A 26,783-nucleotide genomic window follows, 5' to 3' on the forward strand; every position below is an offset into this window, starting at 1 on the left:
GACATTGTAGAACAAAGAAGAAAAGGAAGAACACTGTCAGAAGTGGGATTTGAACCCACGCCTCCAGAGGAGACTGCGACCTGAACGCAGCGCCTTAGACCGCTCGGCCATCCCGACACATGAAAAACTACGTTTCATAAAAATTGGATAAAACTAATTAACCAAAACTACTTTTTCAAAGGTGCAATGTCCATGCTGCTGTTGAAACTATTGATTCAAATATTAGTAATAAATTGCTTTTTCAATTATTTTTCAAAGATGCTTAAGGTTGGATAAATCAAAAAGATATTGTAAAAATAACATTAACACGGAATTACCTATAGTTTAGGATTTTCCAAATATTTGAGAAAATGCTTGACACAAATAACATCTTCACATGCTCTACAATTAATGCCTGAATTTTGTATTGATTGATTGAGAGCTGCATTGAAAGAAAATCATTACTCCAAATGTGGCAGTTTCCAAAATACATTGAAAAGGGGATGTGCAGTATCTATTTTTCTAATTCATAGAATGCCAAGGAAAAATGCGGTAATTATTTTTTTTGCTCTATTCAGGATTGGATTCCAAGTGTCTAGAATTTGTTGTCTTGTGGATTTTCACTCACCATAGAAAAGACATTTATGAACTTTCCAAGAACTGGCTAATGATATTGGCTTATGGCCTTGATTGGATGCTATGAAGGAGTGTACAAGTAGGGTTTGTGTTCAACACCACTGGCTTAAAAGAGCAGTGTTCTTACTCCTGAGATATGGAGCCCTGATTCAGAAGTTGGGGGATATTTTATTTTGCAAACTCAGTATATGAAAAAATGTTGACCAAAGAAAAAAATACATATAATATTGATGTCTGAAGTAGTATTTCAGTCCATATTTTTAGGGAAGATTGCAACATTTTCTTTGATTGATATAAAGCAGAAATAATGGAAGGTTGATTATTCTTCAAAGTGGTTTGTGAAACAGATTTGCAGTGAATATCTTAAGTATTTCTCTTCACAAGCAACAAGGAAGAGACATTGTAGAACAAAGAAGAAAAGGAAGAACACTGTCAGAAGTGGGATTTGAACCCACGCCTCCAGAGGAGACTGCAACCTGAACGCAGCGCCTGACACATAAAAAACTAAGTTTCATAAAAATTGGATAAAACTAATTAACCAAAACTACTTTTTCAAAGGTGCAATGTCCATGCTGCTGTTGAAACTATTGATTCAAATATTAGTAATAAATTGCTTTTTCAATTATTTTTCAAAGATGCTTAAGGTTGGATAAATCAAAAAGATATTGTAAAAATAACATTAACACGGAATTACCTATAGATTAGGATTTTCCAAATATTTGAGAAAATGCTTGACACAAATAACATCTTCACATGCTCTACAATTAATGCCTGAATTTTGTATTGATTGATTGAGAGCTGCATTGAAAGAAAATCATTACTCCAAATGTGGCAGTTTCCAAAATACATTGAAAAGGGGATGTGCAGTATCTATTTTTCTAATTCATAGAATGCCAAGGAAAAATGTGGTAATTATTTTTTTTGCTCTATTCAGGATTGGATTCCAAGTGTCTAGAATTTGTTGTCTTGTGGATTTTCACTCACCATAGAAAAGACATTTATGAACTTTCCAAGAACTGGCTAATGATATTGGCTTATGGCCTTGATTGGATGCTATGAAGGAGTGTACAAGTAGGGTTTGTGTTCAACACCACTGGCTTAAAAGAGCAGTGTAATTACTCCTGAGATATGGAGCCCTGATTCAGAAGTTGGGGGATATTTTATTTTGCAAACTCAGTATATGAAAAAATGTTGACCAAAGAAAAAAATACATATAACATTGATGTCTGAAGTAGTATTTAAGTCCATATTTTTAGGAAAGATTGCAACATTTTCTTTGATTGATATAAAGCAGAAATAATGGAAGGTTGATTATTCTTCAAAGTGGTTTGTGAAACAGATTTGCAGTGAATATCTTAAGTATTTCTCTTCACAAGCAACAAGGAAGAGACATTGTAGAACAAAGAAGAAAAGGAAGAACACTGTCAGAAGTGGGATTTGAACCCACGCCTCCAGAGGAGACTGCGACCTGAACGCAGCACCTTAGACCGCTCGGGCATCCTGACACATAAAAAACGACGTTTCATAAAAATTGGATAAAACTAATTAACCAAAACTACTTTTTCAAAGGTGCAATGTCCATGCTGCTGTTGAAACTATTGATTCAAATATTAGTAATAAATTGCTTTTTCAATTATTTTTCAAAGATGCTTAAGGTTGGATAAATCAAAAAGATATTGTAAAAATAACATTAACACGGAATTACCTATAGATTAGGATTTTCCAAATATTTGAGAAAATGCTTGACACAAATAACATCTTCACATGCTCTACAATTAATGCCTGAATTTTGTATTGATTGATTGAGAGCTGCATTGAAAGAAAATCATTACTCCAAATGTGGCAGTTTCCAAAATACATTGAAAAGGGGATGTGCAGTATCTATTTTTCTAATTCATAGAATGCCAAGGAAAAATGTGGTAATTATTTTTTTTGCTCTATTCAGGATTGGATTCCAAGTGTCTAGAATTTGTTGTCTTGTGGATTTTCACTCACCATAGAAAAGACATTTATGAACTTTCCAAGAACTGGCTAATGATATTGGCTTATGGCCTTGATTGGATGCTATGAAGGAGTGTACAAGTAGGGTTTGTGTTCAACACCACTGGCTTAAAAGAGCAGTGTAATTACTCCTGAGATATGGAGCCCTGATTCAGAAGTTGGGGGATATTTTATTTAGCAAACTCAGTATATGAAAAAATGTTGACCAAAGAAAAAAATACATATAACATTGATGTCTGAAGTAGTATTTAAGTCCATATTTTTAGGAAAGATTGCAACATTTTCTTTGATTGATATAAAGCAGAAATAATGGAAGGTTGATTATTCTTCAAAGTGGTTTGTGAAACAGATTTGCAGTGAATATCTTAAGTATTTCTCTTCACAAGCAACAAGGAAGAGACATTGTAGAACAAAGAAGAAAAGGAAGAACACTGTCAGAAGTGGGATTTGAACCCACGCCTCCAGAGGAGACTGCGACCTGAACGCAGCACCTTAGACCGCTCGGGCATCCTGACACATAAAAAACGACGTTTCATAAAAATTGGATAAAACTAATTAACCAAAACTACTTTTTCAAAGGTGCAATGTCCATGCTGCTGTTGAAACTATTGATTCAAATATTTGTAATAAATTGCTTTTTCAATTATTTTTCAAAGATGCTTAAGGTTGGATAAATCAAAAAGATATTGTAAAAATAACATTAACACGGAATTACCTATAGTTTAGGATTTTCCAAATATTTGAGAAAATGCTTGACACAAATAACAACTTCACATGCTCTACAATTAATGCCTGAATTTTGTATTGATTGATTGAGAGCTGCATTGAAAGAAAATCATTACTCCAAATGTGGCAGTTTCCAAAATACATTGAAAAGGGGATGTGCAGTATCTATTTTTCTAATTCATAGAATGCCAAGGAAAAATGCGGTAATTATTTATTTTGCTCTATTCAGGATTGGATTCCAAGTGTCTAGAATTTGTTGTCTTGTGGATTTTCACTCACCATAGAAAAGACATTTATGAACTTTCCAAGAACTGGCTAATGATATTGGCTTATGGCCTTGATTGGATGCTATGAAGGAGTGTACAAGTAGGGTTTGTGTTCATGACCACTGGCTTAAAAGAGCAGTGTTCTTACTCCTGAGATATGGAGCCCTGATTCAGAAGTTGGGGGATATTTTATTTTGCAAACTCAGTATATGAAAAAATGTTGACCAAAGAAAAAAATACATATAATATTGATGTCTGAAGTAGTATTTAAGTCCATATTTTTAGGAAAGATTGCAACATTTTCTTTGATTGATATAAAGCAGAAATAATGGAAGGTTGATTATTCTTCAAAGTGGTTTGTGAAACAGATTTGCAGTGAATATCTTAAGTATTTCTCTTCACAAGCAACAAGGAAGAGACATTGTAGAACAAAGAAGAAAAGGAAGAACACTGTCAGAAGTGGGATGTGAACCCAAGCCTCCAGAGGAGACTGCGACCTGAACGCAGCGCCTTAGACCGCTCGGCCATCCCGACACATAAAAAACTACGTTTCATAAAAATTGGATAAAACTAATTAACCAAAATTACTTTTTCAAAGGTGCAATGTCCATGCTGCTGTTGAAACTATTGATTCAAATATTAGTAATAAATTGCTTTTTCAATTATTTTTCAAAGATGCTTAAGGTTGGATAAATCAAAAAGATATTGTAAAAATAACATTAACACGGAATTACCTATAGTTTAGGATTTTCCAAATATTTGAGAAAATGCTTGACACAAATAACATCTTCACATGCTCTACAATTAATGCCTGAATTTTGTATTGATTGATTGAGAGCTGCATTGAAAGAAAATCATTACTCCAAATGTGGCAGTTTCCAAAATACATTGAAAAGGGGATGTGCAGTATCTATTTTTCTAATTCATAGAATGCCAAGGAAAAATGCGGTAATTATTTTTTTTGCTCTATTCAGGATTGGATTCCAAGTGTCTAGAATTTGTTGTCTTGTGGATTTTCACTCACCATAGAAAAGACATTTATGAACTTTCCAAGAACTGGCTAATGATATTGGCTTATGGCCTTGATTGGATGCTATGAAGGAGTGTACAAGTAGGGTTTGTGTTCAACACCACTGGCTTAAAAGAGCAGTGTTCTTACTCCTGAGATATGGAGCCCTGATTCAGAAGTTGGGGGATATTTTATTTTGCAAACTCAGTATATGAAAAAATGTTGACCAAAGAAAAAAATACATATAATATTGATGTCTGAAGTAGTATTTCAGTCCATATTTTTAGGGAAGATTGCAACATTTTCTTTGATTGATATAAAGCAGAAATAATGGAAGGTTGATTATTCTTCAAAGTGGTTTGTGAAACAGATTTGCAGTGAATATCTTAAGTATTTCTCTTCACAAGCAACAAGGAAGAGACATTGTAGAACAAAGAAGAAAAGGAAGAACACTGTCAGAAGTGGGATTTGAACCCACGCCTCCAGAGGAGACTGCAACCTGAACGCAGCGCCTGACACATAAAAAACTAAGTTTCATAAAAATTGGATAAAACTAATTAACCAAAACTACTTTTTCAAAGGTGCAATGTCCATGCTGCTGTTGAAACTATTGATTCAAATATTAGTAATAAATTGCTTTTTCAATTATTTTTCAAAGATGCTTAAGGTTGGATAAATCAAAAAGATATTGTAAAAATAACATTAACACGGAATTACCTATAGATTAGGATTTTCCAAATATTTGAGAAAATGCTTGACACAAATAACATCTTCACATGCTCTACAATTAATGCCTGAATTTTGTATTGATTGATTGAGAGCTGCATTGAAAGAAAATCATTACTCCAAATGTGGCAGTTTCCAAAATACATTGAAAAGGGGATGTGCAGTATCTATTTTTCTAATTCATAGAATGCCAAGGAAAAATGTGGTAATTATTTTTTTTGCTCTATTCAGGATTGGATTCCAAGTGTCTAGAATTTGTTGTCTTGTGGATTTTCACTCACCATAGAAAAGACATTTATGAACTTTCCAAGAACTGGCTAATGATATTGGCTTATGGCCTTGATTGGATGCTATGAAGGAGTGTACAAGTAGGGTTTGTGTTCAACACCACTGGCTTAAAAGAGCAGTGTAATTACTCCTGAGATATGGAGCCCTGATTCAGAAGTTGGGGGATATTTTATTTTGCAAACTCAGTATATGAAAAAATGTTGACCAAAGAAAAAAATACATATAACATTGATGTCTGAAGTAGTATTTAAGTCCATATTTTTAGGAAAGATTGCAACATTTTCTTTGATTGATATAAAGCAGAAATAATGGAAGGTTGATTATTCTTCAAAGTGGTTTGTGAAACAGATTTGCAGTGAATATCTTAAGTATTTCTCTTCACAAGCAACAAGGAAGAGACATTGTAGAACAAAGAAGAAAAGGAAGAACACTGTCAGAAGTGGGATTTGAACCCACGCCTCCAGAGGAGACTGCGACCTGAACGCAGCACCTTAGACCGCTCGGGCATCCTGACACATAAAAAACGACGTTTCATAAAAATTGGATAAAACTAATTAACCAAAACTACTTTTTCAAAGGTGCAATGTCCATGCTGCTGTTGAAACTATTGATTCAAATATTAGTAATAAATTGCTTTTTCAATTATTTTTCAAAGATGCTTAAGGTTGGATAAATCAAAAAGATATTGTAAAAATAACATTAACACGGAATTACCTATAGATTAGGATTTTCCAAATATTTGAGAAAATGCTTGACACAAATAACATCTTCACATGCTCTACAATTAATGCCTGAATTTTGTATTGATTGATTGAGAGCTGCATTGAAAGAAAATCATTACTCCAAATGTGGCAGTTTCCAAAATACATTGAAAAGGGGATGTGCAGTATCTATTTTTCTAATTCATAGAATGCCAAGGAAAAATGTGGTAATTATTTTTTTTGCTCTATTCAGGATTGGATTCCAAGTGTCTAGAATTTGTTGTCTTGTGGATTTTCACTCACCATAGAAAAGACATTTATGAACTTTCCAAGAACTGGCTAATGATATTGGCTTATGGCCTTGATTGGATGCTATGAAGGAGTGTACAAGTAGGGTTTGTGTTCAACACCACTGGCTTAAAAGAGCAGTGTAATTACTCCTGAGATATGGAGCCCTGATTCAGAAGTTGGGGGATATTTTATTTAGCAAACTCAGTATATGAAAAAATGTTGACCAAAGAAAAAAATACATATAACATTGATGTCTGAAGTAGTATTTAAGTCCATATTTTTAGGAAAGATTGCAACATTTTCTTTGATTGATATAAAGCAGAAATAATGGAAGGTTGATTATTCTTCAAAGTGGTTTGTGAAACAGATTTGCAGTGAATATCTTAAGTATTTCTCTTCACAAGCAACAAGGAAGAGACATTGTAGAACAAAGAAGAAAAGGAAGAACACTGTCAGAAGTGGGATTTGAACCCACGCCTCCAGAGGAGACTGCGACCTGAACGCAGCACCTTAGACCGCTCGGGCATCCTGACACATAAAAAACGACGTTTCATAAAAATTGGATAAAACTAATTAACCAAAACTACTTTTTCAAAGGTGCAATGTCCATGCTGCTGTTGAAACTATTGATTCAAATATTTGTAATAAATTGCTTTTTCAATTATTTTTCAAAGATGCTTAAGGTTGGATAAATCAAAAAGATATTGTAAAAATAACATTAACACGGAATTACCTATAGTTTAGGATTTTCCAAATATTTGAGAAAATGCTTGACACAAATAACAACTTCACATGCTCTACAATTAATGCCTGAATTTTGTATTGATTGATTGAGAGCTGCATTGAAAGAAAATCATTACTCCAAATGTGGCAGTTTCCAAAATACATTGAAAAGGGGATGTGCAGTATCTATTTTTCTAATTCATAGAATGCCAAGGAAAAATGCGGTAATTATTTATTTTGCTCTATTCAGGATTGGATTCCAAGTGTCTAGAATTTGTTGTCTTGTGGATTTTCACTCACCATAGAAAAGACATTTATGAACTTTCCAAGAACTGGCTAATGATATTGGCTTATGGCCTTGATTGGATGCTATGAAGGAGTGTACAAGTAGGGTTTGTGTTCATGACCACTGGCTTAAAAGAGCAGTGTTCTTACTCCTGAGATATGGAGCCCTGATTCAGAAGTTGGGGGATATTTTATTTTGCAAACTCAGTATATGAAAAAATGTTGACCAAAGAAAAAAATACATATAATATTGATGTCTGAAGTAGTATTTAAGTCCATATTTTTAGGAAAGATTGCAACATTTTCTTTGATTGATATAAAGCAGAAATAATGGAAGGTTGATTATTCTTCAAAGTGGTTTGTGAAACAGATTTGCAGTGAATATCTTAAGTATTTCTCTTCACAAGCAACAAGGAAGAGACATTGTAGAACAAAGAAGAAAAGGAAGAACACTGTCAGAAGTGGGATGTGAACCCAAGCCTCCAGAGGAGACTGCGACCTGAACGCAGCACCTTAGACCGCTCGGCCATCCTGACACATAAAAAACTACGTTTCATAAAAATTGGATAAAACTAATTAACCAAAATTACTTTTTCAAAGGTGCAATGTCCATGCTGCTGTTGAAACTATTGATTCAAATATTAGTAATAAATTGCTTTTTCAATTATTTTTCAAAGATGCTTAAGGTTGGATAAATCAAAAAGATATTGTAAAAATAACATTAACACGGAATTACCTATAGTTTAGGATTTTCCAAATATTTGAGAAAATGCTTGACACAAATAACATCTTCACATGCTCTACAATTAATGCCTGAATTTTGTATTGATTGATTGAGAGCTGCATTGAAAGAAAATCATTACTCCAAATGTGGCAGTTTCCAAAATACATTGAAAAGGGGATGTGCAGTATCTATTTTTCTAATTCATAGAATGCCAAGGAAAAATGCGGTAATTATTTTTTTTGCTCTATTCAGGATTGGATTCCAAGTGTCTAGAATTTGTTGTCTTGTGGATTTTCACTCACCATAGAAAAGACATTTATGAACTTTCCAAGAACTGGCTAATGATATTGGCTTATGGCCTTGATTGGATGCTATGAAGGAGTGTACAAGTAGGGTTTGTGTTCAACACCACTGGCTTAAAAGAGCAGTGTTCTTACTCCTGAGATATGGAGCCCTGATTCAGAAGTTGGGGGATATTTTATTTTGCAAACTCAGTATATGAAAAAATGTTGACCAAAGAAAAAAATACATATAATATTGATGTCTGAAGTAGTATTTCAGTCCATATTTTTAGGGAAGATTGCAACATTTTCTTTGATTGATATAAAGCAGAAATAATGGAAGGTTGATTATTCTTCAAAGTGGTTTGTGAAACAGATTTGCAGTGAATATCTTAAGTATTTCTCTTCACAAGCAACAAGGAAGAGACATTGTAGAACAAAGAAGAAAAGGAAGAACACTGTCAGAAGTGGGATTTGAACCCACGCCTCCAGAGGAGACTGCAACCTGAACGCAGCGCCTGACACATAAAAAACTACGTTTCATAAAAATTGGATAAAACTAATTAACCAAAACTACTTTTTCAAAGGTGCAATGTCCATGCTGCTGTTGAAACTATTGATTCAAATATTAGTAATAAATTGCTTTTTCAATTATTTTTCAAAGATGCTTAAGGTTGGATAAATCAAAAAGATATTGTAAAAATAACATTAACACGGAATTACCTATAGATTAGGATTTTCCAAATATTTGAGAAAATGCTTGACACAAATAACATCTTCACATGCTCTACAATTAATGCCTGAATTTTGTATTGATTGATTGAGAGCTGCATTGAAAGAAAATCATTACTCCAAATGTGGCAGTTTCCAAAATACATTGAAAAGGGGATGTGCAGTATCTATTTTTCTAATTCATAGAATGCCAAGGAAAAATGTGGTAATTATTTTTTTTGCTCTATTCAGGATTGGATTCCAAGTGTCTAGAATTTGTTGTCTTGTGGATTTTCACTCACCATAGAAAAGACATTTATGAACTTTCCAAGAACTGGCTAATGATATTGGCTTATGGCCTTGATTGGATGCTATGAAGGAGTGTACAAGTAGGGTTTGTGTTCAACACCACTGGCTTAAAAGAGCAGTGTAATTACTCCTGAGATATGGAGCCCTGATTCAGAAGTTGGGGGATATTTTATTTTGCAAACTCAGTATATGAAAAAATGTTGACCAAAGAAAAAAATACATATAACATTGATGTCTGAAGTAGTATTTAAGTCCATATTTTTAGGAAAGATTGCAACATTTTCTTTGATTGATATAAAGCAGAAATAATGGAAGGTTGATTATTCTTCAAAGTGGTTTGTGAAACAGATTTGCAGTGAATATCTTAAGTATTTCTCTTCACAAGCAACAAGGAAGAGACATTGTAGAACAAAGAAGAAAAGGAAGAACACTGTCAGAAGTGGGATTTGAACCCACGCCTCCAGAGGAGACTGCGACCTGAACGCAGCACCTTAGACCGCTCGGGCATCCTGACACATAAAAAACGACGTTTCATAAAAATTGGATAAAACTAATTAACCAAAACTACTTTTTCAAAGGTGCAATGTCCATGCTGCTGTTGAAACTATTGATTCAAATATTAGTAATAAATTGCTTTTTCAATTATTTTTCAAAGATGCTTAAGGTTGGATAAATCAAAAAGATATTGTAAAAATAACATTAACACGGAATTACCTATAGATTAGGATTTTCCAAATATTTGAGAAAATGCTTGACACAAATAACATCTTCACATGCTCTACAATTAATGCCTGAATTTTGTATTGATTGATTGAGAGCTGCATTGAAAGAAAATCATTACTCCAAATGTGGCAGTTTCCAAAATACATTGAAAAGGGGATGTGCAGTATCTATTTTTCTAATTCATAGAATGCCAAGGAAAAATGTGGTAATTATTTTTTTTGCTCTATTCAGGATTGGATTCCAAGTGTCTAGAATTTGTTGTCTTGTGGATTTTCACTCACCATAGAAAAGACATTTATGAACTTTCCAAGAACTGGCTAATGATATTGGCTTATGGCCTTGATTGGATGCTATGAAGGAGTGTACAAGTAGGGTTTGTGTTCAACACCACTGGCTTAAAAGAGCAGTGTAATTACTCCTGAGATATGGAGCCCTGATTCAGAAGTTGGGGGATATTTTATTTAGCAAACTCAGTATATGAAAAAATGTTGACCAAAGAAAAAAATACATATAACATTGATGTCTGAAGTAGTATTTAAGTCCATATTTTTAGGAAAGATTGCAACATTTTCTTTGATTGATATAAAGCAGAAATAATGGAAGGTTGATTATTCTTCAAAGTGGTTTGTGAAACAGATTTGCAGTGAATATCTTAAGTATTTCTCTTCACAAGCAACAAGGAAGAGACATTGTAGAACAAAGAAGAAAAGGAAGAACACTGTCAGAAGTGGGATTTGAACCCACGCCTCCAGAGGAGACTGCGACCTGAACGCAGCACCTTAGACCGCTCGGGCATCCTGACACATAAAAAACTACGTTTCATAAAAATTGGATAAAACTAATTAACCAAAACTACTTTTTCAAAGGTGCAATGTCCATGCTTCTGTTGAAACTATTGATTCAAATATTAGTAATAAATTGCTTTTTCAATTATTTTTCAAAGATGCTTAAGGTTGGATAAATCAAAAAGATATTGTAAAAATAACATTAACACGGAATTACCTATAGTTTAGGATTTTCCAAATATTTGAGAAAATGCTTGACACAAATAACAACTTCACATGCTCTACAATTAATGCCTGAATTTTGTATTGATTGATTGAGAGCTGCATTGAAAGAAAATCATTACTCCAAATGTGGCAGTTTCCAAAATACATTGAAAAGGGGATGTGCAGTATCTATTTTTCTAATTCATAGAATGCCAAGGAAAAATGCGGTAATTATTTATTTTGCTCTATTCAGGATTGGATTCCAAGTGTCTAGAATTTGTTGTCTTGTGGATTTTCACTCACCATAGAAAAGACATTTATGAACTTTCCAAGAACTGGCTAATGATATTGGCTTATGGCCTTGATTGGATGCTATGAAGGAGTGTACAAGTAGGGTTTGTGTTCATGACCACTGGCTTAAAAGAGCAGTGTTCTTACTCCTGAGATATGGAGCCCTGATTCAGAAGTTGGGGGATATTTTATTTTGCAAACTCAGTATATGAAAAAATGTTGACCAAAGAAAAAAATACATATAATATTGATGTCTGAAGTAGTATTTAAGTCCATATTTTTAGGAAAGATTGCAACATTTTCTTTGATTGATATAAAGCAGAAATAATGGAAGGTTGATTATTCTTCAAAGTGGTTTGTGAAACAGATTTGCAGTGAATATCTTAAGTATTTCTCTTCACAAGCAACAAGGAAGAGACATTGTAGAACAAAGAAGAAAAGGAAGAACACTGTCAGAAGTGGGATGTGAACCCACGCCTCCAGAGGAGACTGCGACCTGAACGCAGCGCCTGAGACCGCTCGGCCATCCTGACACATAAAAAACTAAGTTTCATAAAAATTGGATAAAACTAATTAACCAAAACTACTTTTTCAAAGGTGCAATGTCCATGCTGCTGTTGAAACTATTGATTCAAATATTAGTAATAAATTGCTTTTTCAATTATTTTTCAAAGATGCTTAAGGTTGGATAAATCAAAAAGATATTGTAAAAATAACATTAACACGGAATTACCTATAGTTTAGGATTTTCCAAATATTTGAGAAAATGCTTGACACAAATAACATCTTCACATGCTCTACAATTAATGCCTGAATTTTGTATTGATTGATTGAGAGCTGCATTGAAAGAAAATCATTACTCCAAATGTGGCAGTTTCCAAAATACATTGAAAAGGGGTTGTGCAGTATCTATTTTTCTAATTCATAGAATGCCAAGGAAAAATGCGGTAATTATATTTTTGCTCTATTCAGGATTGGATTCCAAGTGTCTAGAATTTGTTGTCTTGTGGATTTTCACTCACCATAGAAAAGACATTTATGAACTTTCCAAGAACTGGCTAATGATATTGGCTTATGGCCTTGATTGGATGCTATGAAGGAGTGTACAAGTAGGGTTTGTGTTCATGACCACTGGCTTAAAAGAGCAGTGTTCTTACTCCTGAGATATGGAGCCCTGATTCAGAAGTTGGGGGATATTTTATTTTGCAAACTCAGTATATGAAAAAATGTTGACCAAAGAAAAAAATACATATAATATTGATGTCTGAAGTAGTATTTAAGTCCATATTTTTAGGAAAGATTGCAACATTTTCTTTGATTGATATAAAGCAGAAATAATGGAAGGTTGATTATTCTTCAAAGTGGTTTGTGAAACAGATTTGCAGTGAATATCTTAAGTATTTCTCTTCACAAGCAACAAGGAAGAGACGTTGTAGAACATTGAAGAACACTGTCAGAAGTGGGATTTAAACCCACGCCTCCAGAGGAGACTGCGACCTGAACGCAGCGCCTTAGACCGCTCGGCCATCCTGACACATGAATAACTACGTTTCATAAAAATTGGATAAAACTAATTAACCAAAACTACTTTTTCAAAGGTGCAATGTCCATGCTGCTGTTGAAACTATTGATTCAAATATTAGTAATAAATTGCTTTTTCAATTATTTTTCAAAGATGCTTAAGGTTGGATAAATCAAAAAGATATTGTAAAAATAACATTAACACGGAATTACCTATAGTTTAGGATTTTCCAAATATTTGAGAAAATGCTTGACACAAATAACATCTTCACATGCTCTACAATTAATGCCTGAATTTTGTATTGATTGATTGAGAGCTGCATTGAAAGAAAATCATTACTCCAAATGTGGCAGTTTCCAAAATACATTGAAAAGGGGATGTGCAGTATCTATTTTTCTAATTCATAGAATGCCAAGGAAAAATGCGGTAATTATTTTTTTTGCTCTATTCAGGATTGGATTCCAAGTGTCTAGAATTTGTTGTCTTGTGGATTTTCACTCACCATAGAAAAGACATTTATGAACTTTCCAAGAACTGGCTAATGATATTGGCTTATGGCCTTGATTGGATGCTATGAAGGAGTGTACAAGTAGGGTTTGTGTTCAACACCACTGGCTTAAAAGAGCAGTGTTCTTACTCCTGAGATATGGAGCCCTGATTCAGAAGTTGGGGGATATTTTATTTTGCAAACTCAGTATATGAAAAAATGTTGACCAAAGAAAAAAATACATATAATATTGATGTCTGAAGTAGTATTTCAGTCCATATTTTTAGGGAAGATTGCAACATTTTCTTTGATTGATATAAAGCAGAAATAATGGAAGGTTGATTATTCTTCAAAGTGGTTTGTGAAACAGATTTGCAGTGAATATCTTAAGTATTTCTCTTCACAAGCAACAAGGAAGAGACATTGTAGAACAAAGAAGAAAAGGAAGAACACTGTCAGAAGTGGGATTTGAACCCACGCCTCCAGAGGAGACTGCGACCTGAACGCAGCACCTTAGACCGCTCGGCCATCCTGACACATAAAAAACTACGTTTCATAAAAATTGGATAAAACTAATTAACCAAAACTACTTTTTCAAAGGTGCAATGTCCATGCTGCTGTTGAAACTATTGATTCAAATATTAGTAATAAATTGCTTTTTCAATTATTTTTCAAAGATGCTTAAGGTTGGATAAATCAAAAAGATATTGTAAAAATAACATTAACACGGAATTACCTATAGTTTAGGATTTTCCAAATATTTGAGAAAATGCTTGACACAAATAACAACTTCACATGCTCTACAATTAATGCCTGAATTTTGTATTGATTGATTGAGAGCTGCATTGAAAGAAAATCATTACTCCAAATGTGGCAGTTTCCAAAATACATTGAAAAGGGGATGTGCAGTATCTATTTTTCTAATTCATAGAATGCCAAGGAAAAATGCGGTAATTATTTATTTTGCTCTATTCAGCATTGGATTCCAAGTGTCTAGAATTTGTTGTCTTGTGGATTTTCACTCACCATAGAAAAGACATTTATGAACTTTCCAAGAACTGGCTAATGATATTGGCTTATGGCCTTGATTGGATGCTATGAAGGAGTGTACAAGTAGGGTTTGTGTTCATGACCACTGGCTTAAAAGAGCAGTGTTCTTACTCCTGAGATATGGAGCCCTGATTCAGAAGTTGGGGGATATTTTATTTTGCAAACTCAGTATATGAAAAAATGTTGACCAAAGAAAAAAATACATATAATATTGATGTCTGAAGTAGTATTTAAGTCCATATTTTTAGGAAAGATTGCAACATTTTCTTTGATTGATATAAAGCAGAAATAATGGAAGGTTGATTATTCTTCAAAGTGGTTTGTGAAACAGATTTGCAGTGAATATCTTAAGTATTTCTCTTCACAAGCAACAAGGAAGAGACATTGTAGAACAAAGAAGAAAAGGAAGAACACTGTCAGAAGTGGGATTTGAACCCACGCCTCCAGAGGAGACTGCGACCTGAACGCAGCGCCTGAGACCGCTCGGCCATCCTGACACATAAAAAACTAAGTTTCATAAAAATTGGATAAAACTAATTAACCAAAACTACTTTTTCAAAGGTGCAATGTCCATGCTGCTGTTGAAACTATTGATTCAAATATTAGTAATAAATTGCTTTTTCAATTATTTTTCAAAGATGCTTAAGGTTGGATAAATCAAAAAGATATTGTAAAAATAACATTAACACGGAATTACCTATAGTTTAGGATTTTCCAAATATTTGAGAAAATGCTTGACACAAATAACATCTTCACATGCTCTACAATTAATGCCTGAATTTTGTATTGATTGATTGAGAGCTGCATTGAAAGAAAATCATTACTCCAAATGTGGCAGTTTCCAAAATACATTGAAAAGGGGTTGTGCAGTATCTATTTTTCTAATTCATAGAATGCCAAGGAAAAATGCGGTAATTATATTTTTGCTCTATTCAGGATTGGATTCCAAGTGTCTAGAATTTGTTGTCTTGTGGATTTTCACTCACCATAGAAAAGACATTTATGAACTTTCCAAGAACTGGCTAATGATATTGGCTTATGGCCTTGATTGGATGCTATGAAGGAGTGTACAAGTAGGGTTTGTGTTCATGACCACTGGCTTAAAAGAGCAGTGTTCTTACTCCTGAGATATGGAGCCCTGATTCAGAAGTTGGGGGATATTTTATTTTGCAAACTCAGTATATGAAAAAATGTTGACCAAAGAAAAAAATACATATAATATTGATGTCTGAAGTAGTATTTAAGTCCATATTTTTAGGAAAGATTGCAACATTTTCTTTGATTGATATAAAGCAGAAATAATGGAAGGTTGATTATTCTTCAAAGTGGTTTGTGAAACAGATTTGCAGTGAATATCTTAAGTATTTCTCTTCACAAGCAACAAGGAAGAGACATTGTAGAACATTGAAGAACACTGTCAGAAGTGGGATTTAAACCCACGCCTCCAGAGGAGACTGCGACCTGTACGCAGCGCCTTAGACCGCTCGGCCATCCTGACACATGAAAAACTACGTTTCATAAAAATTGGATAAAACTAATTAACCAAAACTACTTTTTCAAAGGTGCAATGTCCATGCTGCTGTTGAAACTATTGATTCAAATATTAGTAATAAATTGCTTTTTCAATTATTTTTCAAAGATGCTTAAGGTTGGATAAATCAAAAAGATTTTGTAAAAATAACATTAACACGGAATTACCTATAGTTTAGGATTTTCCAAATATTTGAGAAAATGCTTGACACAAATAACATCTTCACATGCTCTACAATTAATGCCTGAATTTTGTATTGATTGATTGAGAGCTGCATTGAAAGAAAATCATTACTCCAAATGTGGCAGTTTCCAAAATACATTGAAAAGGGGATGTGCAGTATCTATTTTTCTAATTCATAGAATGCCAAAGAAAAATGCGGTAATTATTTTTTTTGCTCTATTCAGGATTGGATTCCAAGTGTCTAGAATTTGTTGTCTTGTGGATTTTCACTCACCATAGAAAAGACATTTATGAACTTTCCAAGAACTGGCTAATGATATTGGCTTATGGCCTTGATTGGATGCTATGAAGGAGTGTACAAGTAGGGTTTGTGTTCAACACCACTGGCTTAAAAGAGCAGTGTTCTTACTCCTGAGATATGGAGCCCTGATTCAGAAGTTGGGGGATATTTTATTTTGCAAACTCAGTATATGAAAAAATGTTGACCAAAGAAAAAAATACATATAATATTGATGTCTGAAGTAGTATTTCAGTCCATATTTTTAGGGAAGATTGCAACATTTTCTTTGATTGATATAAAGCAGAAATAATGGAAGGTTGATTATTCTTCAAAGTGGTTTGTGAAACAGATTTGCAGTGAATATCTTAAGTATTTCTCTTCACAAGCAACAAGGAAGAGACATTGTAGAACAAAGAAGAAAAGGAAGAACACTGTCAGAAGTGGGATTTGAACCCACGCCTCCAGAGGAGACTGCAACCTGAACGCAGCGCCTTAGACCGCTCGGCCATCCTGACACATAAAAAACTACGTTTCATAAAAATTGGATAAAACTAATTAACCAAAACTACTTTTTCAAAGGTGCAATGTCCATGCTGCTGTTGAAACTATTGATTCAAATATTAGTAATAAATTGCTTTTTCAATTATTTTTCAAAGATGCTTAAGGTTGGATAAATCAAAAAGATATTGTAAAAATAACATTAACACGGAATTACCTATAGTTTAGGATTTTCCAAATATTTGAGAAAATGCTTGACACAAATAACATCTTCACATGCTCTACAATTAATGCCTGAATTTTGTATTGATTGATTGAGAGCTGCATTGAAAGAAAATCATTACTCCAAATGTGGCAGTTTCCAAAATACATTGAAAAGGGGATGTGCAGTATCTATTTTTCTAATTCATAGAATGCCAAGGAAAAATGTGGTAATTATTTTTTTTGCTCTATTCAGGATTGGATTCCAAGTGTCTAGAATTTGTTGTCTTGTGGATTTTCACTCACCATAGAAAAGACATTTATGAACTTTCCAAGAACTGGCTAATGATATTGGCTTATGGCCTTGATTGGATGCTATGAAGGAGTGTACAAGTAGGGTTTGTGTTCATGACCACTGGCTTAAAAGAGCAGTGTTCTTACTCCTGAGATATGGAGCCCTGATTCAGAAGTTGGGGGATATTTTATTTTGCAAACTCAGTATATGAAAAAATGTTGACCAAAGAAAAAAATACATATAATATTGATGTCTGAAGTAGTATTTAAGTCCATATTTTTAGGAAAGATTGCAACATTTTCTTTGATTGATATAAAGCAGAAATAATGGAAGGTTGATTATTCTTCAAAGTGGTTTGTGAAACAGATTTGCAGTGAATATCTTAAGTATTTCTCTTCACAAGCAACAAGGAAGAGACATTGTAGAACAAAGAAGAAAAGGAAGAACACTGTCAGAAGTGGGATTTGAACCCACGCCTCCAGAGGAGACTGCGACCTGAACGCAGCGCCTTAGACCGCTCGGCCATCCTGACACATAAAAAACTACGTTTCATAAAAATTGGATAAAACTAATTAACCAAAACTACTTTTTCAAAGGTGCAATGTCCATGCTGCTGTTGAAACTATTGATTCAAATATTAGTAATAAATTGCTTTTTCAATTATTTTTCAAAGATGCTTAAGGTTGGATAAATCAAAAAGATATTGTAAAAATAACATTAACACGGAATTACCTATAGTTTAGGATTTTCCAAATATTTGAGAAAATGCTTGACACAAATAACATCTTCACATGCTCTACAATTAATGCCTGAATTTTGTATTGATTGATTGAGAGCTGCATTGAAAGAAAATCATTACTCCAAATGTGGCAGTTTCCAAAATACATTGAAAAGGGGATGTGCAGTATCTATTTTTCTAATTCATAGAATGCCAAGGAAAAATGTGGTAATTATTTTTTTTGCTCTATTCAGGATTGGATTCCAAGTGTCTAGAATTTGTTGTCTTGTGGATTTTCACTCACCATAGAAAAGACATTTATGAACTTTCCAAGAACTGGCTAATGATATTGGCTTATGGCCTTGATTGGATGCTATGAAGGAGTGTACAAGTAGGGTTTGTGTTCATGACCACTGGCTTAAAAGAGCAGTGTTCTTACTCCTGAGATATGGAGCCCTGATTCAGAAGTTGGGGGATATTTTATTTTGCAAACTCAGTATATGAAAAAATGTTGACCAAAGAAAAAAATACATATAATATTGATGTCTGAAGTAGTATTTAAGTCCATATTTTTAGGAAAGATTGCAACATTTTCTTTGATTGATATAAAGCAGAAATAATGGAAGGTTGATTATTCTTCAAAGTGGTTTGTGAAACAGATTTGCAGTGAATATCTTAAGTATTTCTCTTCACAAGCAACAAGGAAGAGACATTGTAGAACAAAGAAGAAAAGGAAGAACACTGTCAGAAGTGGGATTTGAACCCACGCCTCCAGAGGAGACTGCGACCTGAACGCAGCGCCTTAGACCGCTCGGCCATCCCGACACATGAAAAACTACGTTTCATAAAAATTGGATAAAACTAATTAACCAAAACTACTTTTTCAAAGGTGCAATGTCCATGCTGCTGTTGAAACTATTGATTCAAATATTAGTAATAAATTGCTTTTTCAATTATTTTTCAAAGATGCTTAAGGTTGGATAAATCAAAAAGATATTGTAAAAATAACATTAACACGGAATTACCTATAGTTTAGGATTTTCCAAATATTTGAGAAAATGCTTGACACAAATAACATCTTCACATGCTCTACAATTAATGCCTGAATTTTGTATTGATTGATTGAGAGCTGCATTGAAAGAAAATCATTACTCCAAATGTGGCAGTTTCCAAAATACATTGAAAAGGGGATGTGCAGTATCTATTTTTCTAATTCATAGAATGCCAAGGAAAAATGCGGTAATTATTTTTTTTGCTCTATTCAGGATTGGATTCCAAGTGTCTAGAATTTGTTGTCTTGTGGATTTTCACTCACCATAGAAAAGACATTTATGAACTTTCCAAGAACTGGCTAATGATATTGGCTTATGGCCTTGATTGGATGCTATGAAGGAGTGTACAAGTAGGGTTTGTGTTCAACACCACTGGCTTAAAAGAGCAGTGTTCTTACTCCTGAGATATGGAGCCCTGATTCTGAAGTTGGGGGATATTTTATTTTGCAAACTCAGTATATGAAAAAATTTTGACCAAAGAAAAAAATACATATAATATTGATGTCTGAAGTAGTATTTCAGTCCATATTTTTAGGGAAGATTGCAACATTTTCTTTGATTGATATAAAGCAGAAATAATGGAAGGTTGATTATTCTTCAAAGTGGTTTGTGAAACAGATTTGCAGTGAATATCTTAAGTATTTCTCTTCACAAGCAACAAGGAAGAGACATTGTAGAACAAAGAAGAAAAGGAAGAACACTGTCAGAAGTGGGATTTGAACCCACGCCTCCAGAGGAGACTGCAACCTGAACGCAGCGCCTTAGACCGCTCGGCCATCCTGACACATAAAAAACTAAGTTTCATAAAAATTGGATAAAACTAATTAACCAAAACTACTTTTTCAAAGGTGCAATGTCCATGCTGCTGTTGAAACTATTGATTCAAATATTAGTAATAAATTGCTTTTTCAATTATTTTTCAAAGATGCTTAAAGTTGGATAAATCAAAAAGATATTGTAAAAATAACATTAACACGGAATTACCTATAGTTTAGGATTTTCCAAATATTTGAGAAAATGCTTGATACAAATAACATCTTCACATGCTCTACAATTAATGCCTGAATTTTGGATTGATTGATTGAGAGCTGCATTGAAAGAAAATCATTACTCCAAATGTGGCAGTTTCCAAAATACATTGAAAAGGGGTTGTGCAGTATCTATTTTTCTAATTCATAGAATGCCAAGGAAAAATGCGGTAATTATTTTTTTTGCTCTATTCAGGATTGGATTCCAAGTGTCTAGAATTTGTTGTCTTGTGGATTTTCACTCACCATAGAAAAGACATTTATGAACTTTCCAAGAACTGGCTAATGATATTGGCTTATGGCCTTGATTGGATGCTATGAAGGAGTGTACAAGTAGGGTTTGTGTTCATGACCACTGGCTTAAAAGAGCAGTGTTCTTACTCCTGAGATATGGAGCCCTGATTCAGAAGTTGGGGGATATTTTATTTTGCAAACTCAGTATATGAAAAAATGTTGACCAAAGAAAAAAATACATATAATATTGATGTCTGAAGTAGTATTTAAGTCCATATTTTTAGGAAAGATTGCAACATTTTCTTTGATTGATATAAAGCAGAAATAATGGAAGGTTGATTATTCTTCAAAGTGGTTTGTGAAACAGATTTGCAGTGAATATCTTAAGTATTTCTCTTCACAAGCAACAAGGAAGAGACATTGTAGAACAAAGAAGAAAAGGAAGAACACTGTCAGAAGTGGGATTTGAACCCACGCCTCCAGAGGAGACTGCGACCTGAACGCAGCGCCTTAGACCGCTCGGCCATCCTGACACATAAAAAACTACGTTTCATAAAAATTGGATAAAACTAATTAACCAAAACTACTTTTTCAAAGGTGCAATGTCCATGCTGCTGTTGAAACTATTGATTCAAATATTAGTAATAAATTGCTTTTTCAATTATTTTTCAAAGATGCTTAAGGTTGGATAAATCAAAAAGATATTGTAAAAATAACATTAACACGGAATTACCTATAGTTTAGGATTTTCCAAATATTTGAGAAAATGCTTGACACAAATAACATCTTCACATGCTCTACAATTAATGCCTGAATTTTGTATTGATTGATTGAGAGCTGCATTGAAAGAAAATCATTACTCCAAATGTGGCAGTTTCCAAAATACATTGAAAAGGGGATGTGCAGTATCTATTTTTCTAATTCATAGAATGCCAAGGAAAAATGTGGTAATTATTTTTTTTGCTCTATTCAGGATTGGATTCCAAGTGTCTAGAATTTGTTGTCTTGTGGATTTTCACTCACCATAGAAAAGACATTTATGAACTTTCCAAGAACTGGCTAATGATATTGGCTTATGGCCTTGATTGGATGCTATGAAGGAGTGTACAAGTAGGGTTTGTGTTCATGACCACTGGCTTAAAAGAGCAGTGTTCTTACTCCTGAGATATGGAGCCCTGATTCAGAAGTTGGGGGATATTTTATTTTGCAAACTCAGTATATGAAAAAATGTTGACCAAAGAAAAAAATACATATAATATTGATGTCTGAAGTAGTATTTAAGTCCATATTTTTAGGAAAGATTGCAACATTTTCTTTGATTGATATAAAGCAGAAATAATGGAAGGTTGATTATTCTTCAAAGTGGTTTGTGAAACAGATTTGCAGTGAATATCTTAAGTATTTCTCTTCACAAGCAACAAGGAAGAGACATTGTAGAACAAAGAAGAAAAGGAAGAACACTGTCAGAAGTGGGATTTGAACCCACGCCTCCAGAGGAGACTGCGACCTGAACGCAGCGCCTTAGACCGCTCGGCCATCCCGACACATGAAAAACTACGTTTCATAAAAATTGGATAAAACTAATTAACCAAAACTACTTTTTCAAAGGTGCAATGTCCATGCTGCTGTTGAAACTATTGATTCAAATATTAGTAATAAATTGCTTTTTCAATTATTTTTCAAAGATGCTTAAGGTTGGATAAATCAAAAAGATATTGTAAAAATAACATTAACACGGAATTACCTATAGTTTAGGATTTTCCAAATATTTGAGAAAATGCTTGACACAAATAACATCTTCACATGCTCTACAATTAATGCCTGAATTTTGTATTGATTGATTGAGAGCTGCATTGAAAGAAAATCATTACTCCAAATGTGGCAGTTTCCAAAATACATTGAAAAGGGGATGTGCAGTATCTATTTTTCTAATTCATAGAATGCCAAGGAAAAATGCGGTAATTATTTTTTTTGCTCTATTCAGGATTGGATTCCAAGTGTCTAGAATTTGTTGTCTTGTGGATTTTCACTCACCATAGAAAAGACATTTATGAACTTTCCAAGAACTGGCTAATGATATTGGCTTATGGCCTTGATTGGATGCTATGAAGGAGTGTACAAGTAGGGTTTGTGTTCAACACCACTGGCTTAAAAGAGCAGTGTTCTTACTCCTGAGATATGGAGCCCTGATTCTGAAGTTGGGGGATATTTTATTTTGCAAACTCAGTATATGAAAAAATTTTGACCAAAGAAAAAAATACATATAATATTGATGTCTGAAGTAGTATTTCAGTCCATATTTTTAGGGAAGATTGCAACATTTTCTTTGATTGATATAAAGCAGAAATAATGGAAGGTTGATTATTCTTCAAAGTGGTTTGTGAAACAGATTTGCAGTGAATATCTTAAGTATTTCTCTTCACAAGCAACAAGGAAGAGACATTGTAGAACAAAGAAGAAAAGGAAGAACACTGTCAGAAGTGGGATTTGAACCCACGCCTCCAGAGGAGACTGCAACCTGAACGCAGCGCCTTAGACCGCTCGGCCATCCTGACACATAAAAAACTAAGTTTCATAAAAATTGGATAAAACTAATTAACCAAAACTACTTTTTCAAAGGTGCAATGTCCATGCTGCTGTTGAAACTATTGATTCAAATATTAGTAATAAATTGCTTTTTCAATTATTTTTCAAAGATGCTTAAAGTTGGATAAATCAAAAAGATATTGTAAAAATAACATTAACACGGAATTACCTATAGTTTAGGATTTTCCAAATATTTGAGAAAATGCTTGATACAAATAACATCTTCACATGCTCTACAATTAATGCCTGAATTTTGGATTGATTGATTGAGAGCTGCATTGAAAGAAAATCATTACTCCAAATGTGGCAGTTTCCAAAATACATTGAAAAGGGGTTGTGCAGTATCTATTTTTCTAATTCATAGAATGCCAAGGAAAAATGCGGTAATTATTTTTTTTGCTCTATTCAGGATTGGATTCCAAGTGTCTAGAATTTGTTGTCTTGTGGATTTTCACTCACCATAGAAAAGACATTTATGAACTTTCCAAGAACTGGCTAATGATATTGGCTTATGGCCTTGATTGGATGCTATGAAGGAGTGTACAAGTAGGGTTTGTGTTCAACACCACTGGCTTAAAAGAGCAGTGTTCTTACTCCTGAGATATGGAGCCCTGATTCAGAAGTTGGGGGATATTTTATTTTGCAAACTCAGTATATGAAAAAATGTTGACCAAAGAAAAAAAAACATATAATATTGATGTCTGAAGTAGTATTTAAGTCCATATTTTTAGGGAAGATTGCAACATTTTCTTTGATTGATATAAAGCAGAAATAATGGAAGGTTGATTATTCTTCAAAGTGGTTTGTGAAACAGATTTGCAGTGAATATCTTAAGTATTTCTCTTCACAAGCAACAAGGAAGAGACATTGTAGAACAAAGAAGAAAAGGAAGAACACTGTCAGAAGTGGGATTTGAACCCACGCCTCCAGAGGAGACTGCGACCTGAACGCAGCGCCTTAGACCGCTCGGCCATCCTGACACAAAAAAAACTAAGTTTCATAAAAATTGGATAAAACTAATTAACCAAAACTACTTTTTCAAAGGTGCAATGTCCATGCTGCTGTTGAAACTATTGATTCAAATATTAGTAATAAATTGCTTTTTCAATTATTTTTCAAAGATGCTTAAAGTTGGATAAATCAAAAAGATATTGTAAAAATAACATTAACACGGAATTACCTATAGTTTAGGATTTTCCAAATATTTGAGAAAATGCTTGATACAAATAACATCTTCACATGCTCTACAATTAATGCCTGAATTTTGGATTGATTGATTGAGAGCTGCATTGAAAGAAAATCATTACTCCAAATGTGGCAGTTTCCAAAATACATTGAAAAGGGGTTGAGCAGTATCTATTTTTCTAATTCATAGAATGCCAAGGAAAAATGCGGTAATTATTTTTTTTGCTCTATTCAGGATTGGATTCCAAGTTTCTAGAATTTGTTGTCTTGTGGATTTTCACTCACCATAGAAAAGACATTTATGAACTTTCCAAGAACTGGCTAATGATATTGGCTTATGGCCTTGATTGGATGCTATGAAGGAGTGTACAAGTAGGGTTTGTGTTCATGACCACTGGCTTAAAAGAGCAGTGTTCTTACTCCTGAGATATGGAGCCCTGATTCAGAAGTTGGGGGATATTTTATTTTGCAAACTCAGTATATGAAAAAATGTTGACCAAAGAAAAAAATACATATAATATTGATGTCTAAAGTAGTATTTAAGTCCATATTTTTAGGAAAGATTGCAAAATTTTCTTTGATTGATATAAAGCAGAAATAATGGAAGGTTGATTATTCTTCAAAGTGGTTTGTGAAACAGATTTGCAGTGAATATCTTAAGTATTTCTCTTCACAAGCAACAAGGAAGAGACATTGTAGAACAAAGACGAAAAGGAAGAACACTGTCAGAAGTGGGATTTGAACCCACGCCTCCAGAGGAGACTGCGACCTGAACGCAGCGCCTTAGACCGCTCGGCCATCCTGACACATAAAAAACTACGTTTCATAAAAATTGGATAAAACTAATTAACCAAAACTACTTTTTCAAAGGTGCAATGTCCATGCTGCTGTTGAAACTATTGATTCAAATATTAGTAATAAATTGCTTTTTCAATTATTTTTCAAAGATGCTTAAGGTTGGATAAATCAAAAAGATATTGTAAAAATAACATTAACACGGAATTACCTATAGTTTAGGATTTTCCAAATATTTGAGAAAATGCTTGACACAAATAACATCTTCACATGCTCTACAATTAATGCCTGAATTTTGTATTGATTGATTGAGAGCTGCATTGAAAGAAAATCATTACTCCAAATGTGGCAGTTTCCAAAATACATTGAAAAGGGGTTGTGCAGTATCTATTTTTCTAATTCATAGAATGCCAAGGAAAAATGCGGTAATTATTTTTTTTGCTCTATTCAGGATTGGATTCCAAGTTTCTAGAATTTGTTGTCTTGTGGATTTTCACTCACCATAGAAAAGACATTTATGAACTTTCCAAGAACTGGCTAATGATATTGGCTTATGGCCTTGATTGGATGCTATGAAGGAGTGTACAAGTAGGGTTTGTGTTCATGACCACTGGCTTAAAAGAGCAGTGTTCTTACTCCTGAGATATGGAGCCCTGATTCAGAAGTTGGGGGATATTTTATTTTGCAAACTCAGTATATGAAAAAATGTTGACCAAAGAAAAAAATACATATAATATTGATGTCTGAAGTAGTATTTAAGTCCATATTTTTAGGGAAGATTGCAACATTTTCTTTGATTGATATAAAGCAGATATAATGGAAGGTTGATTATTCTTCAAAGTGGTTTGTGAAACAGATTTGCAGTGAATATCTTAAGTATTTCTCTTCACAAGCAACAAGGAAGAGACATTGTAGAACAAAGACGAAAAGGAAGAACACTGTCAGAAGTGAGATTTGAACCCACGCCTCCAGAGGAGACTGCGACCTGAACGCAGCGCCTTAGACCGCTCGGCCATCCTGACACATAAAAAACTACGTTTCATAAAAATTGGATAAAACTAATTAACCAAAACTACTTTTTCAAAGGTGCAATGTCCATGCTGCTGTTGAAACTATTGATTCAAATATTAGTAATAAATTGCTTTTTCAATTATTTTTCAAAGATGCTTAAAGTTGGATAAATCAAAAAGATATTGTAAAAATAACATTAACACGGAATTACCTATAGTTTAGGATTTTCCAAATATTTGAGAAAATGCTTGATACAAATAACATCTTCACATGCTCTACAATTAATGCCTGAATTTTGGATTGATTGATTGAGAGCTGCATTGAAAGAAAATCATTACTCCAAATGTGGCAGTTTCCAAAATACATTGAAAAGGGGTTGAGCAGTATCTATTTTTCTAATTCATAGAATGCCAAGGAAAAATGCGGTAATTATTTTTTTTGCTCTATTCAGGATTGGATTCCAAGTTT

General features: G+C 33.6%; 20 non-coding genes across 20 annotated transcripts; all 20 read right to left on the bottom strand.

The window, feature by feature from the left end:
- Nucleotides 1-34: 34 nt before the first annotated feature.
- TRNAL-CAG (transfer RNA leucine (anticodon CAG)) lies at nucleotides 35-117 on the bottom strand. Its single transcript has one exon. It is a non-coding gene; the product is annotated as a tRNA-Leu (tRNA).
- Nucleotides 118-2,037: 1,920 nt separating this feature from the next.
- Nucleotides 2,038-2,120, bottom strand: TRNAL-CAG (transfer RNA leucine (anticodon CAG)). Its single transcript has one exon. It is a non-coding gene; the product is annotated as a tRNA-Leu (tRNA).
- A 928-nt stretch (nucleotides 2,121-3,048) lies between these two features.
- On the bottom strand, nucleotides 3,049-3,131 carry TRNAL-CAG (transfer RNA leucine (anticodon CAG)). Its single transcript has one exon. It is a non-coding gene; the product is annotated as a tRNA-Leu (tRNA).
- A 2,931-nt stretch (nucleotides 3,132-6,062) lies between these two features.
- On the bottom strand, nucleotides 6,063-6,145 carry TRNAL-CAG (transfer RNA leucine (anticodon CAG)). Its single transcript has one exon. It is a non-coding gene; the product is annotated as a tRNA-Leu (tRNA).
- A 928-nt stretch (nucleotides 6,146-7,073) lies between these two features.
- Nucleotides 7,074-7,156, bottom strand: TRNAL-CAG (transfer RNA leucine (anticodon CAG)). Its single transcript has one exon. It is a non-coding gene; the product is annotated as a tRNA-Leu (tRNA).
- A 2,931-nt stretch (nucleotides 7,157-10,087) lies between these two features.
- TRNAL-CAG (transfer RNA leucine (anticodon CAG)) lies at nucleotides 10,088-10,170 on the bottom strand. The gene has a single exon. It is a non-coding gene; the product is annotated as a tRNA-Leu (tRNA).
- Nucleotides 10,171-11,098: 928 nt separating this feature from the next.
- On the bottom strand, nucleotides 11,099-11,181 carry TRNAL-CAG (transfer RNA leucine (anticodon CAG)). Its single transcript has one exon. It is a non-coding gene; the product is annotated as a tRNA-Leu (tRNA).
- Nucleotides 11,182-13,110: 1,929 nt separating this feature from the next.
- On the bottom strand, nucleotides 13,111-13,193 carry TRNAL-CAG (transfer RNA leucine (anticodon CAG)). Its single transcript has one exon. It is a non-coding gene; the product is annotated as a tRNA-Leu (tRNA).
- Nucleotides 13,194-14,121: 928 nt separating this feature from the next.
- Nucleotides 14,122-14,204, bottom strand: TRNAL-CAG (transfer RNA leucine (anticodon CAG)). Its single transcript has one exon. It is a non-coding gene; the product is annotated as a tRNA-Leu (tRNA).
- Nucleotides 14,205-15,132: 928 nt separating this feature from the next.
- On the bottom strand, nucleotides 15,133-15,215 carry TRNAL-CAG (transfer RNA leucine (anticodon CAG)). The gene has a single exon. It is a non-coding gene; the product is annotated as a tRNA-Leu (tRNA).
- A 1,929-nt stretch (nucleotides 15,216-17,144) lies between these two features.
- Nucleotides 17,145-17,227, bottom strand: TRNAL-CAG (transfer RNA leucine (anticodon CAG)). The gene has a single exon. It is a non-coding gene; the product is annotated as a tRNA-Leu (tRNA).
- A 928-nt stretch (nucleotides 17,228-18,155) lies between these two features.
- On the bottom strand, nucleotides 18,156-18,238 carry TRNAL-CAG (transfer RNA leucine (anticodon CAG)). Its single transcript has one exon. It is a non-coding gene; the product is annotated as a tRNA-Leu (tRNA).
- A 928-nt stretch (nucleotides 18,239-19,166) lies between these two features.
- On the bottom strand, nucleotides 19,167-19,249 carry TRNAL-CAG (transfer RNA leucine (anticodon CAG)). Its single transcript has one exon. It is a non-coding gene; the product is annotated as a tRNA-Leu (tRNA).
- Nucleotides 19,250-20,177: 928 nt separating this feature from the next.
- TRNAL-CAG (transfer RNA leucine (anticodon CAG)) lies at nucleotides 20,178-20,260 on the bottom strand. The gene has a single exon. It is a non-coding gene; the product is annotated as a tRNA-Leu (tRNA).
- Nucleotides 20,261-21,188: 928 nt separating this feature from the next.
- Nucleotides 21,189-21,271, bottom strand: TRNAL-CAG (transfer RNA leucine (anticodon CAG)). The gene has a single exon. It is a non-coding gene; the product is annotated as a tRNA-Leu (tRNA).
- Nucleotides 21,272-22,199: 928 nt separating this feature from the next.
- Nucleotides 22,200-22,282, bottom strand: TRNAL-CAG (transfer RNA leucine (anticodon CAG)). The gene has a single exon. It is a non-coding gene; the product is annotated as a tRNA-Leu (tRNA).
- A 928-nt stretch (nucleotides 22,283-23,210) lies between these two features.
- On the bottom strand, nucleotides 23,211-23,293 carry TRNAL-CAG (transfer RNA leucine (anticodon CAG)). Its single transcript has one exon. It is a non-coding gene; the product is annotated as a tRNA-Leu (tRNA).
- Nucleotides 23,294-24,221: 928 nt separating this feature from the next.
- TRNAL-CAG (transfer RNA leucine (anticodon CAG)) lies at nucleotides 24,222-24,304 on the bottom strand. The gene has a single exon. It is a non-coding gene; the product is annotated as a tRNA-Leu (tRNA).
- A 928-nt stretch (nucleotides 24,305-25,232) lies between these two features.
- Nucleotides 25,233-25,315, bottom strand: TRNAL-CAG (transfer RNA leucine (anticodon CAG)). Its single transcript has one exon. It is a non-coding gene; the product is annotated as a tRNA-Leu (tRNA).
- Nucleotides 25,316-26,243: 928 nt separating this feature from the next.
- TRNAL-CAG (transfer RNA leucine (anticodon CAG)) lies at nucleotides 26,244-26,326 on the bottom strand. Its single transcript has one exon. It is a non-coding gene; the product is annotated as a tRNA-Leu (tRNA).
- Between the last annotated feature and the right edge of the window lie 457 nt (nucleotides 26,327-26,783).

Source organism: Taudactylus pleione, unplaced genomic scaffold (assembly GCF_031769625.1).
Source record: "Taudactylus pleione unplaced genomic scaffold, aTauple2 ptg000177l, whole genome shotgun sequence".
Lineage (NCBI taxonomy): Eukaryota > Metazoa > Chordata > Amphibia > Anura > Myobatrachidae > Taudactylus > Taudactylus pleione.